Genomic DNA, 15,043 nt, shown 5'->3' with positions numbered 1-15,043 from the left:
AGAAGATTTTGATAATAAATATTTACTTGGGACAACATACAGCATTTCACGAAAAAATATACCTACATCTTTCTTCTTGATCTGATAGCAGCCTCTTCTCTCCATTTTCACCTGTAATTCTCAGTATTTTGTACTTTTGCCTCCCTTTCAACTTTAAGTTTCTCCTGTACCTTTGCCCAGGTCCTCGCCATATTGCTTCAATCCTAAGCACAGAGCCAGCTACATAATTTGCCAGGCCTAGTACAAAATGAAAATGAAGGCTTTTGTTCAAAAGTCAGGAAATAACTTTCCCATTTCCCTTTCTTTCCTGGTTTGTCTCTAGTTTCATCATGGTATTTTCCTATCTGCTATTTAATGATATACTGCCTTTGGCATGAGGATACTGGTGGGGCCAGGGCAGCCCCTCATAGGCTCACAGGCACCCCACCAACCCCACTATTCAGTTCCTGGGACACAAGCGAATCCTATGCCTTCTCATACCCTCAGCAGTAGCTGGATGGGAGCAGAGGAGTGGGCAGCTGAAAACTTGTTCTAGGGAGGAAGAGAGACAGTGAGAAGTAGGATTGCACCTAAGCCTAGGCTGCGAGCCCCTGGTATATTTCATTATCCCATTAGATGTCAATCACAAAATGCAAATTCAAAGATACAAGTACTAAGAGTTTCAAGAGGAAAATCACATAGCATTAAATCAAGAGTGGGACACTTCTGAGTCTCGGACTGCTGGTCCTGCCTATTCAGATCAATATAAATCTAGCCCAAGTTCTATCTCCAAGCCTAAACATTCCAAAGATGACTATATTACTCAAGTATATCATAGATCCCTATGTTGTGGATGAAGCAATTGTTGTTGCTCAGCAGCAAAGGTCCTTTATGATAAAGGTCGATCTTACTTAGAAGACAGTGTAATAAAAGACAAATAACAACTGCATTTTCCTATTCTATGTTCAGTATAAAAATACGTTCTGTGCACTAAAAGGTAACAAAACCAAATTATATTTCATACCCATAAAAAGATTTATACATCAAAACCGAATTAATTGGATTATCCTATTGCAATTTGAATGTCTCACTAGAACTAACAGAAAACGTCCTATTGGCTTTAATCTAACATTGCTCCTTGATCGCTGTAATAAGACTTCAACTCAGTTTCTCTCTTCACCTCATCCACGCCCAAATAGATATATCATTCTGCTTGATTATTCTTTCTGAAGCATACATGTCATCATATATATTCTCTTGTCAAAGACTTTAAATGTTTTTCTACTGTATAAAATCTATGTAAAATCATATCAGTATAACTATAGTTTACATTTCAAACAACAACCAAACTGGATGATACATTTTTCCTTAAAAATGTTTCCAAGATCATCAAATGAACACATAGCTCTTGTGGGCTAGAAAACTTTTAGGAAAGTATGTTAAATAGTTGCATAATGGTGATTTCTACAGAGATACAATAAAACACATTTTCAATAGTAAATTTCAGAGAATCCTTTTATGGCATTTGTTTCTTATATAATGCAATGACATTACACAGTATTCCACATGTTTGTATCCATGGATTCTTCTACTGACATGCACTCAAAATGACTCCATGGCCACATATATCTTTTCTTTTCTGAGATAGGAGATAAGAAGAAGAGGAATTATCTGAGGATACAAAGATTGCTCAGGTCAGCTTCCTACCTTCTAGGAACTCATACTCCGCTTAGCTCTGTTTCTACTGCCAGCTTCCTTGTTGAGTTCCTTGTGCATATTTTATAGGACTCAATCCCAAATCAGTAAAACATTTGCACACAGTATTAATAAAATTTACTATTTCTTTCTTTTTTTATTGAGGTATATTTGACATATAGCATTATTAGTTTCAGGTGAATGACCTAATGATTCGATATTTTAATATATTGCAAAATGATCATCGCTATAAGTCTAGTTAACAGCTGTCACCATACATGAAGAATTTTTCTTCTTGAGAATTTTTAAGATCTGCTCTCTTAGCAACTTTCAAATATGCAATACAGTATTATTAACTATAGTCACCATGCAGTACATTCCATTCCATGACTTATTTATTTTATAACTGGAAGTTTGTACCTTTTGTTCCCTTTAACCCATTTCCCCCATTATTTAATTTATATGGGGGATTCTGCTGCCTAAAATTATGAAACCCATTATTCTTTTCCATACTGACTCTAGTTTTGGTATATTTAGGTATAGACATTGCTGGTTATCTTTTCTAGAATGTCCACCCTCTAGATCTCTTTTCTATCCTTCTCTACCCTGCTTTGTGCTTGGAAGACTCACTTTGCAAACTGAAGTATCTTGCTTCCCTTGCCCTCTGGCTTTTAGTTGCATTCAGCCAATGGAGGCTACTGGTAGGAGAGGTAAAATAGAGAGGGTAAGGGATTAATTCTTTCTACTCTCTTTGCCTCACTAAGACTCCAGCAGTGGCTATGTTTCATTGCCATATGCATTTAGGAGGAGAATAACACAGTTGGTAACAGCATGGACTCTACAATCACATCTTTCCTGGGTTTGAATACCAGCTCCGCTCCATTTATAGGCTATGTAACCTTAGGAAAGTTACTTGAGGTTTGTGAGCCTTAGTTTTGCTCACCTGTAAAGTGGGCATTAAAAAGTTGCTAGATAGGTAAAGAAGTAGAAAACTACAACCCTTAATAAGGATAAACAAGAAAATCAATCAATTGAAATCCACCCAAAACTGATAAAAATGTTAGAATTAACATACAGGATATTAAATAATTTTTATAAATGTATTCCATATGTTCAGTAAGTTGAGATATGAAAGACATTTAACAGACTCAAATTGAACTTTTATCAATTAAAAACTACAATGTTCAGGTGCTGGATGGAATTAATTAATAACAGAGTAGACTTGGCAGAAGACAAAAATAAAATCTGTCATCTTAAACATACAGCAATAAAAACTACCCAAAATGAAACCTACAGAGAAGTAATTTTTCAAATAAAGTGACCATCAGTGAGTTGGGAGATAACTTTGAGTGGCCTAATATATGTGAAGATATTATGCCCAAAGAAGAGGAGAAAAAGGGGTACGGAAAAAATAAGACTTTAAAAAAATAATCGTGAAAATATTTGAAGAAATAATATCTAAAAATTTTCAAAACTTGATGAAAATTGTAAGTCACAGATCCAACAAGCCAACACATCCCAGGCAATAGAAGCACCAAGGATAATATCAAAAAAAATTATAAAGAGAAAATATTAAAAGGAATCAGAGGAGGGGGTAGCGTTATATATGGATTCTCATAAGAAAAATGCAGACATAAACACAGTGGAGGAACATTTTGAATGCGTTAAAATAAATAAAAAACTATCAACCTATAATTCTGTATCTTGAAAAAATATTTTTTTCTAATATGAAGGAAAAATATAGATTTTTTAAAACATACCAAAACTGAAATATTCATCATCATCAGACCTACACTACAAGAAAGATAAATTCAAGCCAAAGGAAAATCATGCCAGATGGGATTATGACCAAAACAACGGAATGAAAAGCACCTGAAATAACTACATGGGTAAATATGTAAGATTGTCTTATTATTATTGAAATATCTTTAATAGATCATTGACTTGACACAAAAATTTTTAAAAGGTATTGTGTTATTATAATATACGTATGACTAAAATGTATACCAATAATGGCATGAGGATAGGAAGGGAGGAAAGCAAGAATATTATTTTAAGGTTCTCATACTATACATAAGATGGCATAATGCCACATGTAATAGCCTGTGGGAACTTAAAGATATATAATATGCTATAAACTCTAAAGTAACCACTAAAATAACAAAACAAACTATAGCTCATTAATTGGCAAAGGAGACAAAACAGAATCATAAAAAATATTCAGTCTGAAACTAGGCAGAATAAAAGAAAAATTATAACAAAGAACAGATGAAATATATAGAAAAAAAATTGAGATGATAAATTTTAACCTAATCATGGTAATAATCACATATAAATGATTTATACCTTCCAATTAAATATCAGAGAATGTCATATTGGATTAAAATGCAAGACTCAACTATACGCTGCCTATATGAAACACACATTCAACAAAAGATGCAAACAAGTTAAAATTAAAAGAATGGAATAAGAAATACTGTGCAGATACTAAATTAAAAAAACTGAGGTCCTGAAGAAAAAAAGGGAGACAGGTGAATCATGTTTGTTGACAAATAAATTACTAGCTCTGGGACACTGAGTTAATTGTTTAACTGTCACACAGTGACCTCATCTGCACACTGCAGCTATAATGCTTAGTCCACAGAATTGTCACAAGCCTTAAATAATATATGCAAAGACATTTAAAAGTTATAAAGTGCCATACAATTGCAATACTAGATGAGAGATTGGCAACATCTCTCTGCCAGTTTAGTGGCTATTGAATAGACCAAGTAACAGAGAAGGGAGGCCAGAACTAATGATAGTAACAATAGAGAGGATTTGACAGATGTGTGCATCACCTCAGGGGCAGTGTGGATCAAATCTGATGGCTAATTAATGGGTAAAAGTCATTGGAGAAGGAAGAGCTAAAAATGACTAAACTTTGAACTCATATAACTAGGCAAATGATGATAAGAGTAGAGCCAGGAAACATTGAAATGAGCTCTGTTTTGAACACTAGTGCAGCATTCACAGGAGATGTCTAGGAGTAAAGATCATGTTGGAGTCTAGGAGAGTAAGATAGGCAGACTCCAAAATTTCCCCCACCCCGCATCCCCAATTTCCTATCCTCACACCCGGGAATATGAACATGATGAGATATTATGTCCTAGTTCTGTTATGTTTCATGGCAAAAGGATGTCAAAGATTTAATTAAGGTCACCATTAGTTGACTCTAGATTAACCCAAAGAAGATTGCAGAGGGTGTTAATCTAATCACATGAGCCCTTAAAAGCAGCATTTTCTGTGACTGGTTGCAGAAAGCAAAGTCATAGAGATTCACAACATGAGAAGGATTAGACGCATTGTTGCTGACTTGATAATGTGGATGCTGGCTTGTTGATGGAAGGGGCCAAACACAAGAACTGGAGAGTGGTCTCTACAAACCGAGAACAATCCCTGGCCAAAAGCTAGCCAGGGCACAGGAAACTTCATTCTACAACCAGAAAGAACTCGATTCTTCCAACCACCTGAATGAGCTCGCAAGATAATTCTTCCAATAAGCCTTCAGATGCCATCCCAGTCCAGCCAACATCTTGATTTCACCCCTTTTGAACCAAAGCAGAGAACCTAGTTAAGGCTACCAAGATTCTTGACTTACACAACTGTGAGATAACACATGGATTTTGTTTGAAAAAGAAGAAGAAAGAGGAGGAGAAGGAGGAAAGATTTAGTGGCTATGTTAATCTTGGACGAAGAAGTTTTCAAAGCGAAGAATATTACTAGAGGTAAAGAAAGCCATTTGATAATGTTGAAAGGGTTAATACATCAAGTGGACATAACAACCCTAAATGTTTGTTCCCCTAATAACAGAGCTTCAAAACACACAAAGCAATAACTAATAGAACTGCAAGGGGAACTAGACAAATTCACAATTATAGTTGAAGATTTCAGTACCACTTTCAATAATTGAAAGAATAAGTAGACAGAAAATCAGTAAGGCTATAGAATGATGCTATCATTCAATTTTATCTAATTGACATTTATAGACCTCTCAACCCAAAGCCAGAAGAATACAAGCTCTTTTCGAGTGCACAAGGAACATTTACCAAGATAGATCATAAAACAAGTCTCAATAAATTTAAAAGGAGTCAAGTCCTACAAAATATATTCTCTGTTCATGATGACATAAATCAATACTCAAAAACAGAAATACCTCTTAAAAATTGCCAAATATTTGGAAACTAAATAACAAACTTCTCAATAACCCATGAGTCAATGAAGCTATAAAAAGTGAAATTAAAATGTATTTTGAAGTGAACAAACATGAAAAAACTCATTATAAAATTGTAAAATTCTGTTAAAGCAGTATTAATTCGTAAATTTATAATACCAAATGCATCTGTTAGAAAAGAAGAAAGGTCTCAAGCCAATGATTTCATCATTACCATGAGAAACTAGAAAAGAGTCACTAAGTAAATCCAAAGTAAGGAGAGGAAAGGAATAAAATAAAGATAATAGCAAAAATAAATAAAATAGAAAAGCATAGAGAAATCAATGAATTCAAAAGCTAATTCTTTGGGGAAAAAAATGGTTAACCTCTAGTCAGACTCATCACAGAAAGAAAGATGGAAGACAAATATTCCAATATCAGGAATGTGACATTACTACAGATTTTACAGGTATTAACAGGATAATATGCTATATTATGAAGAAATATAAGCCAATAAATGTGGCAAACTACATATATTGGACAAATTCCTTGAAAGACATAAATTACCTACCAAAGCTCACTTAAGAAGAAATAGGTAACCTGAATAGCCCTGGATTTATTAAGGCAATTAATTTATAGTTAAAAACTTTCTCGAAAAGAACACTCCAGGGACAAATGGGTTCTATGGTGAATTCTACAAAACTTTTAAGGAAGAAATATTATCAATTCAAAACAAACTCTTTCTGAAACTTAAAGAGGAAGGAATAGTTCTTAATTTATTCTATGAAGCCCTTATAACAAAACCAGACAAATCATTACAAGGAAAAAGAAAAATCTAGAGACTGACGGCCATCACAAACATAGATGCAAAAGTCCTAAACAAAATTTTGGCAAATAGACTCCAACAATACATAAAAAGATTAACTCATGGTAACCTTTAGATGTATCCCAAGGTTGATTTAACATTCAGATCTTAATCAATGTAATTTACCACGTTAACAAACTGGAAAAGAAACATCATACAATCATTGCAATAGAGATACAAAAATAATTTGACCAGATTCAACATCCATTCCTGATAGAAATTCTTAGTAAACTAAGAAGAAAAGGAAACTTCCTCCACCTGATCAAGGGCATCTGTAGCTGACATACTTAATGTTGAAAGAATGAAAGCTTTCTCCCTAATATCAGGAACAAAGCAAGGATGTACAGTATCATGTCCATTCACGTTTTAGTGGAGGTTCCAGCAAGTGTTTTAAGGTGAGAAAAAGAAATAAAAGTCATTCCAGGGGCCAGCCCAGTGGTGTAGTGGTTAAGTGTGCATGCTCTGCTGCGGCGGCCCAGGGTTCAGATCCTGGACGCAGATCCTGGGCGCGTGCTGATGCACCACTTGTCAAGCCATGCTGTGGCGGCATCCCATATAAGGTAGAGGAAGATGGGCATGGATGTTAGCCCAGGGCCAGTCTTCCTCAGCAAAAAAAAAAAAGAGGAGGATTGGCCACAGATGTTAGCTCAGGGCTGGTGTTCCTCCTCCCCCCCAAAAAAAGAAATAAAAGTCATTACAATTGGAAAGGAATAAGTAAAACTGCCTTCTTTTTCAGAAATAAGATCACCAACGTATAAAATCCAATAGTATCTACGTAAACATTTACTAGAATTTTGAGTGACTTAAGCAAGGTCGTAGGAACAAGATCAATATACTAAATTCATTATATTACTATATACTAGCAACAAACAACTGGAAATTGAAGTTAAAATACAATTTAAAACAGCTTCAAAAAGTTATATACTACTTAGCGATAAATTTGATAAAATATGTGCAAGGCCTGTACACTGAAAACTAGAAAACATTGCTGAGAGAAATTAAAGAAGACAAATTAAAGCAGAGATATGCCTTGATCCCAGGTCAGGAGACTAAATATTGATAAGATCCTCCCCAAATTCAGCTACAGATTTGAGGCAGTCCTAGTCAAAAGCCCAGCAACATTTTACCTAGAAATTGATGAGCTGATTGTAAAGTTCATATGGAAATGCAAAATCCTTGAGTAGCCACAAATAAATATTTGAAAAAAAAAGGAATGAATTTAGAATGCTAATATTACTTGATTTCCAGAATTATTATAAAGTTACAGTAATCAAGAGATAAAATATTGGCATCAAGATAGACAGATTAATGAAACAGAATAGAAAGTCTAGATATAGGCCCAAACATATATGGACACCTGACTTTTCACAAAGATCCAAAAGTAATTCATTGGAGAAACTATAGACTTTTCAGCAAACGAGGCAAGGACAATTGAGTAGCCATATGCAAAACAAAATAAAAATAACAGTAATAATAATAATACATAAACTTCAACCCATACCTTATATCATACAAAAATATTAAATATCCCTGAATCATACTTAAATGTAACACTTAAAAGCTATACAAATTCTAGAAGAAAATATTGGAGAAAATCATGACCTTGTGCTAGAGATTTCAAGAACAAATTGGCAAATTTGACTTCATTGAAATTAAATACTTCTGCTTTTCAAAAGACACTATTAAGAAAATGAAAAAAAACAAGCCATAGACTAGCAAAAAATATTTGCAAAGAATATACCTGGTAGAGGACTTCTATCCAGAAAATGTAAAGAATTCTCAAAACTCAATAAGCAAACAACCTAATATCAAAAATTGGGCAAATGTTTAGAAGAGATTATGCACCTAAGAAGATATTCAGATAGTAAATAAGCACATGAAAAAATGCTCCTCAACATCACTAGTAATTAGGGAAATGTAGATTAAAACCAACATGATATACTACTGTATACCTATTAGAATGGCTTAAATTAAAAAGCTGACCATACTAAGTGTTGACAAGGAAAGGGACAAACTGGACCCCTCATGCACTTCGAATAGGGATGTGAAAGGTTCAACCACTTTATAAAGCAGTTGGCAGTTTACTGGAAAGTTAAACACTTACAATATAATCCAGCCAATCCATTCCTAAGAATTTGCTGAGGAGAAAGTGTAAGTCAATACAAAGATATACACAGATTTCTATACTAGCTTTATTTGTTATATCCCGAAACTTGAAACAACCCAAATGTCCACCAAGAGGTAAATGGATGAACAAATTGTAATATATCCATACAGTAGGATACTTCTCAGCATTAACTTAAAAAAAATTACACTAAGTGAAGAACTCAGACAAAAAAGGAGTACATTCTCTACGGTTGCATGTATATAAAATTGTACTAATGCACACTAATCTATACAGAGAGAAATCAGATCAGTAGTTACCTAGGGATGGAGGTAGAGGAGGCCTGGAGAAGCTGTAAGGTGCACAAAGAAACTTTTGGAAGTAAAAGTTATGTTCAATATCTTGATGTTTGTGATATTTTCATAGGTGCACATACATGAAAACTTTTTAAATAGTATATTTTAAATATGTGTGGTTGATTTTATGCCAATTATACCTCAATAAAAAAAGAATAAAACATAAAGAATACAACTATTTTTTTTCCTTTCAATGGTCAGTTTTCTTTGAATGAGTGAAACTGAAATGTTGAAATTGAAAGCCATTAGTAATTTTGATGTTCAACATAGCCTTCATGCTTTTTCATTTTTCTCACATCAGAAATTGTGGACTTATAAGAGCTTATTCATATTACATAATTTTCCCATGAGACATTTCTCCCCTCCTTCTATTGGTTTTGTAGGGAAATAGGAGAACAGTACATCCAAAATATTTAGACTATAGCTTCATTTTGGACTAGAATCTGTGTAGCAAATTATAGCTAAGGAAAATATCAACTCGTCCAAGTCAGAGAACTAAGTTATTCTCCATTTTCTTCCTTCAAATCTGTTCAACCTTGCAGTTATCCTGAGGTAATTTTCCCTTGCAGTCTCAACTAATTTCAAGTTAAAATCTTTGGCTGACAATTGGACTCTTCCAACAGAGGATCCAGCTGGTATACCATTTTCTGAGCATTATGGGATATAACTACTCCATCGTTTTGATCAAGGCTGTAACTTCTCAGTTGTAATCTTCCTTCTAAAGGAAGCTCATACCTTTTCCCATGAAGAGTCAGGCAGGAAAGAGTGGAGATGTCCAGCAAGGGGAAGCCATAAATGAGGTTGCCATTTCCACAGATGAGCCCATGAGACCTTCGGTTACTGTTAACACAGTGTTTAGCAATGCTGCTCTTAATTTTAATACACTAACTTGGTAAATTTAAAAATATGTGGAAGACATAATACTTTCATTTTGATGTTTGGAATTTAGTTTTCTAAAGTGTATTTGAAGTCAAATTTAGTAATAAATATGTTTCTACTGTTAAACCTACCGATTTTATTTATATTGTATTTTTTATTTTATTTATGCAGATGAAATAAAAAAAGAAAGATTTAAAAACTTGTAAGTACATGGGTTCAAAACAGCATTATCATCATTTATATTTATTCATATTTATTAAACAAAAATTAATTTGAGCCTACATTATGCCAGGCATCTTACTCAGCATATTAAAGTGTCCAATAAATGATGTCGAATGGAAAAATAAATGAGTGAAGTCTCATGCCCTTATAGATTTGATGACATGTATGCTTATAATCACAGAAATTGCTTTCACTGCCTTTCATCGGGGATTATTTTATAATGATGTACACATCTTTAAAGGTGAATTATATTTCTATTGTTTTCACCTTAATTTGCCTAGTGTTTTCTCAAATGTGAACCCACTGTAAAAAGACATTCAGGTGACATTTTGCCAAGGAACGTGTTTATTTCTTCTGTATGTACTATGATGGTGTGCAATTAAATTATTAAGAAGATTTTAATTATGTGAAGTAATAACTAATTTGGGTATGATAGGTTATTTTATGCTGTAATGATGTTTTTCATCTGCTCAGTCTACCATGAAATGTCAGGTAGACATTATAACCCAAGCATTTCATCTTTCAATTCTTATAATTATTTAGACTGAATTTTGCCTGTATTGTTCCTAACTTTCTTTGTGCTTATCATTCGGATAGAGAAGATTATAATTTCGTTTGTATTTATAGTAAGTCTTCCACTCTCTAGTCTGTACATATTAGCCTCAATTATCCTTACAAATCAGATTAGCCTTGTTGGCTTCAATCTTCTCAGTTATTATGAAACATAAAAAAGGACAATATTCTAAGCAGTTGCCTTGCAAGTGGCAAAAATCAACAGGACTAGTATGTGTGGAAAAAGAAATGTATTTTCTCCTGTTGAGGTTTAAGGTACGGATTATAGGATTGAGCTCATCTATCTTACCAGCCTGGCAAAGTGGATGGAGAGTCACCTTCATCCTCACCCCACGGTACAACAGCTCTCTTCAGAACTAATCAAAACTGTAAAATAAGAACTTAAATGCTCCCCCAAATCCCCATCTTTGTACTTCAATAAGAGTTCTGTGATAAGTAACAGATACAAATGTCAAATTGCATTAACCAGACCAGCACAGCACAGCAGAGATCCTTTCTTCATCTTCTCCAAACATCTGAAGAATTTTTCTTTCCTGGTGGAAGTCTAATGACCCAAACATGTTCATAAAGTCTAATGAACTTTCTCCTACTCATCTTACATGAGATAGAATATATCTAAAGTAATATTCAGCATGTCCTTTTTTTTTTAATAAAAGTTATCACGTTTTAAAATAAATATGAAATAAATATGTAAAAAACTTTATTTTTCTACTTCTTCAGCTCAGATCTCCCCTATATATTGTGGAATCAGAATTTGCTTTCTAATTGCATTATCTGTAGATATTCTAAGCGACCAAATAAAAGAAAAGATTTGATGTCAATTACTTGAGAATCATTTGTTAATTGTGCATCCCTTACTGAGTCTGGCATTACAAGAGGCATTAAAAAGTCAGATATTTCTGATGTATAATGGATAAATGAGTTAAGGTCCATTGCCTTTTTCCTTTGGATGGGGTATATACATTTATCAGCAAGCTTTTTCAAAAGAAGCTGCTTTCATTGTGTTTCATTGGGTGTTATTCTGTAATTATGTACATATCTCTGTACGATGCAAAAATTAGGGCATTAGTTATGATTGCCTATTGAGGCAACAATTTCCCAAATTCTCTATCATATTACCCTTTTGATGAACATGTCTGTTCTCCATCTCTGATGTTCGCCATCTCTAATATTCTGTGACCTTACAACAAAGTACTTGGACTAATAGTTCCATCTGGATAAAACTGACTTAGGCTGGCTGTGGTATCTGATTAAGTCCAAAATGGCTTGAGTCTCAAAAGGACCCAGTGCTTTTGGATCCCCACTCATAGGTCTTCTAAAACATTTCTGGTATGAGAAATGGATGTGCTGGGCAGTCGTGTCTGATCAGAGTGCATCATTTCACCATTGCCACATCTAAGGCCTTTTCACTTCTACAACTACTTCCTCATTTTTGAAATCATAAATGTGCAATTTTTGTTCTCTGGGGACAGCGACAAAATGTATAGCTTACTCTCTTTTAATAGTTTAACATAATTTTTTCATACTTATCAATTCATGATACTCTTACTTCAGCTCTCTATTCCTTACACTTCCTCTGTTCCTTTCATTTCCCTCTAATATCTTTCTGAGATGTGTTATTCTCGTCTTTATCTACCTACTCTGTGCTGAATGTACATAACTTCTTATATACAGGGGAAATGAAAAGAAGCGTTGGAGAGGATGTGGAGAGAAGGGAACTCTCATACACTGCCGGTGGGAGTGCAAACTGGTGCAGCCACTATTGAAAACAGTATGGAGATTCCTCAAAAAATCAAGGATAGAACTACCATATGATCCAGCTATTCCACTGCTGGTATTTATCCAAAGAACTTGAAAACACCAATTTGTAAAGGTACATGCACCCCTGTGTTCATTGCAGCGTTATTCACAATAGCCAAGACTTGGAAGCAACCTAAGTGCCCATCAAGGGACGAATGGATAAAGAAGCTGTGGTATATATACACAATGGAATACTACTCAGCCATAAGAAACGATGAAATCCAGGCATTTGTGACAACATGGATGGACATTGAGGGTATTATGCAAAGTGAAATAAGTCAGAGGGAGAAGGTCAAATACCGTATGATTTCCTTCATTAAGTACTAGATAATAACAACAACAAACAAACACATAGAGACAGAGATTGGATTGGTGGTTACCAGAGGGGAAGGGGGGAGGGAAGAGGGCAAAAGGGATAATTCGGCACATGTGTGTGGTGATGGGTTGTAATTAGTATTTGCGTGGTGAACATGATGTAATCTATGCAGAAATAGAAGTATAATGATGTACACCTGAAATTTATACAATGTTATAAACCAATGTTACTGCAATCAACAAAAAATTAAAAAAAAAAAAAGAGAAGATTGATGATGCCCACCCCATGCTGTCCAGGGAAGTGAGTGCTGAAATTCAAGGATAGTGCCTAAACAGACTTGATGTAGTCGGCAGTGATATAAACTTCAACTCTAGGAGATGCTACTTAAAATTCAAATCATATATCTGCACCCCTTATTATGAAATTATCATCACAAAAAATTTATTATAATTTAGCTTTCCAAATAATATGCCCACGAGGAGAGAATGTGCTGCCTGAAGAATGTGCCTGTTTGCTCTGGAAGTTTTCTCCTCAGAGTGAAATAATAAGCTGGCCCTCACATTATAATTAAGTTTTCATGCAGCCATTCTTCCAAGTCAAGCATATTGGTCCACTTGACAGTTGTATTTCTCATTATGAATTAATAAGTTGGTATTATCGAGTTTTTTCTTCCCACTGTTTTTTCTACAGACAGGTCTAGTTTAGAGAAGGAAGGCAGAAGTTCAATGCTTGGAGAGAGGGAAAGTAAAGGAGAACAAAGTTGCAAGCCTGAGCCAACTCAGAGAGATGATTTTCAGCAAAGCAATGGTAATACTCTTTTCCTTACTGCAGATTTCTAAGGCTAGAATAGGGCAGAGACTCTGGGATGGCTTTTTAAAGCTACCAACTGTAGCTTTAGGGCAGTATAATTAATAAGTTCCCAATACAGGTTCTTCAGCCACTGGGAGAGAAGCACAGGCAGCAGTGAGGGTAAGATTCAGAAGATGGATAAAGACCATTTGGTATAGAGAATGCATTTCATGTTGGGCCAAGCTAAAGAGAGAGCAGCACAGGTGCAAATAGTTAGGGGATCAGGAGGTATGGATTTTGCTCATCCGGGCCCCAGAAAGAGCCCTGCTTGGATGATTGGGAAATGACACCCAAGAATGCCCAATAGAATGGCTTTATACTGTGATTGTCACATCTATTGCATTCACTCATGATTAACTTGGGGCTCATCTGTGTCCACAATTGATTGCACTGACATAAGATATTGCTATCTGTATTTTGTAAGATTATTATGAGTTATACAAGATGAGACTACTCTCTTATTGTGACTATATAATCAATCTAGTCCTTACACAAACTGAATGATAGATACTCTCTTGGTTAATGCAAACAGGTACATTAAAGCTAGTCTGGGCTGTCAGTCAGTTGATCTTTTCTGTGTCACGGCCTTCTATATTGCTGTATCCTATGCATGTCTTTTCTATTTGAATTTCAATAAAATGCCCTTCTTACCCATCAGTTTTCCATGCCCATGTATTCAGTCATACCTGACTGTGCCCCTTTTTTTCTCTCTTCACGCATTCATTTGGGCAGTAACCTTCCATTTTTCAACCTCCAAAAACCTCTCTATACCTATTGCTTCTTCATATTGCATTCTTACGTGACTACTTACATATCCTTACCTCTCATTTCTTATAATCTATTTCCATAGTTTGGGCAGTGTTCTTTCATGCTGCTGTTCAGATCACGTCACTTACATGCTGAAAGGTTTAATAGTCTTTACTCACTAAAGAATAAAGTTCAATTTTCTTGGTAGAATTTAAAATGCACTTCACAATTAAATACTGATTTACGTTTCCAAGATTATCTCCTACCTGGTCCCTAATAACTCAAAGTATGCCTGGATCACTTGGGAATGGTCCTAGTCCTGAACCACAGGTCACAGTGTCAAGCATTTGTATTGTTTGCTACTTCACAATTCTGAAAAACAAGAGAAACAAACCCAACAGTCATCAAATGGTGCCTAAATTTCTGCCACTTTCTCTCTTCCCCATCATTATGTTTTTGAGGGTGG

This window comes from Diceros bicornis, chromosome 12 (genome assembly GCF_020826845.1).
Source record: "Diceros bicornis minor isolate mBicDic1 chromosome 12, mDicBic1.mat.cur, whole genome shotgun sequence".
NCBI lineage: Eukaryota > Metazoa > Chordata > Mammalia > Perissodactyla > Rhinocerotidae > Diceros > Diceros bicornis.
The sequence above is the reverse complement of the archived record's forward strand: the minus strand, read 5'-3'. Positions refer to the sequence as shown.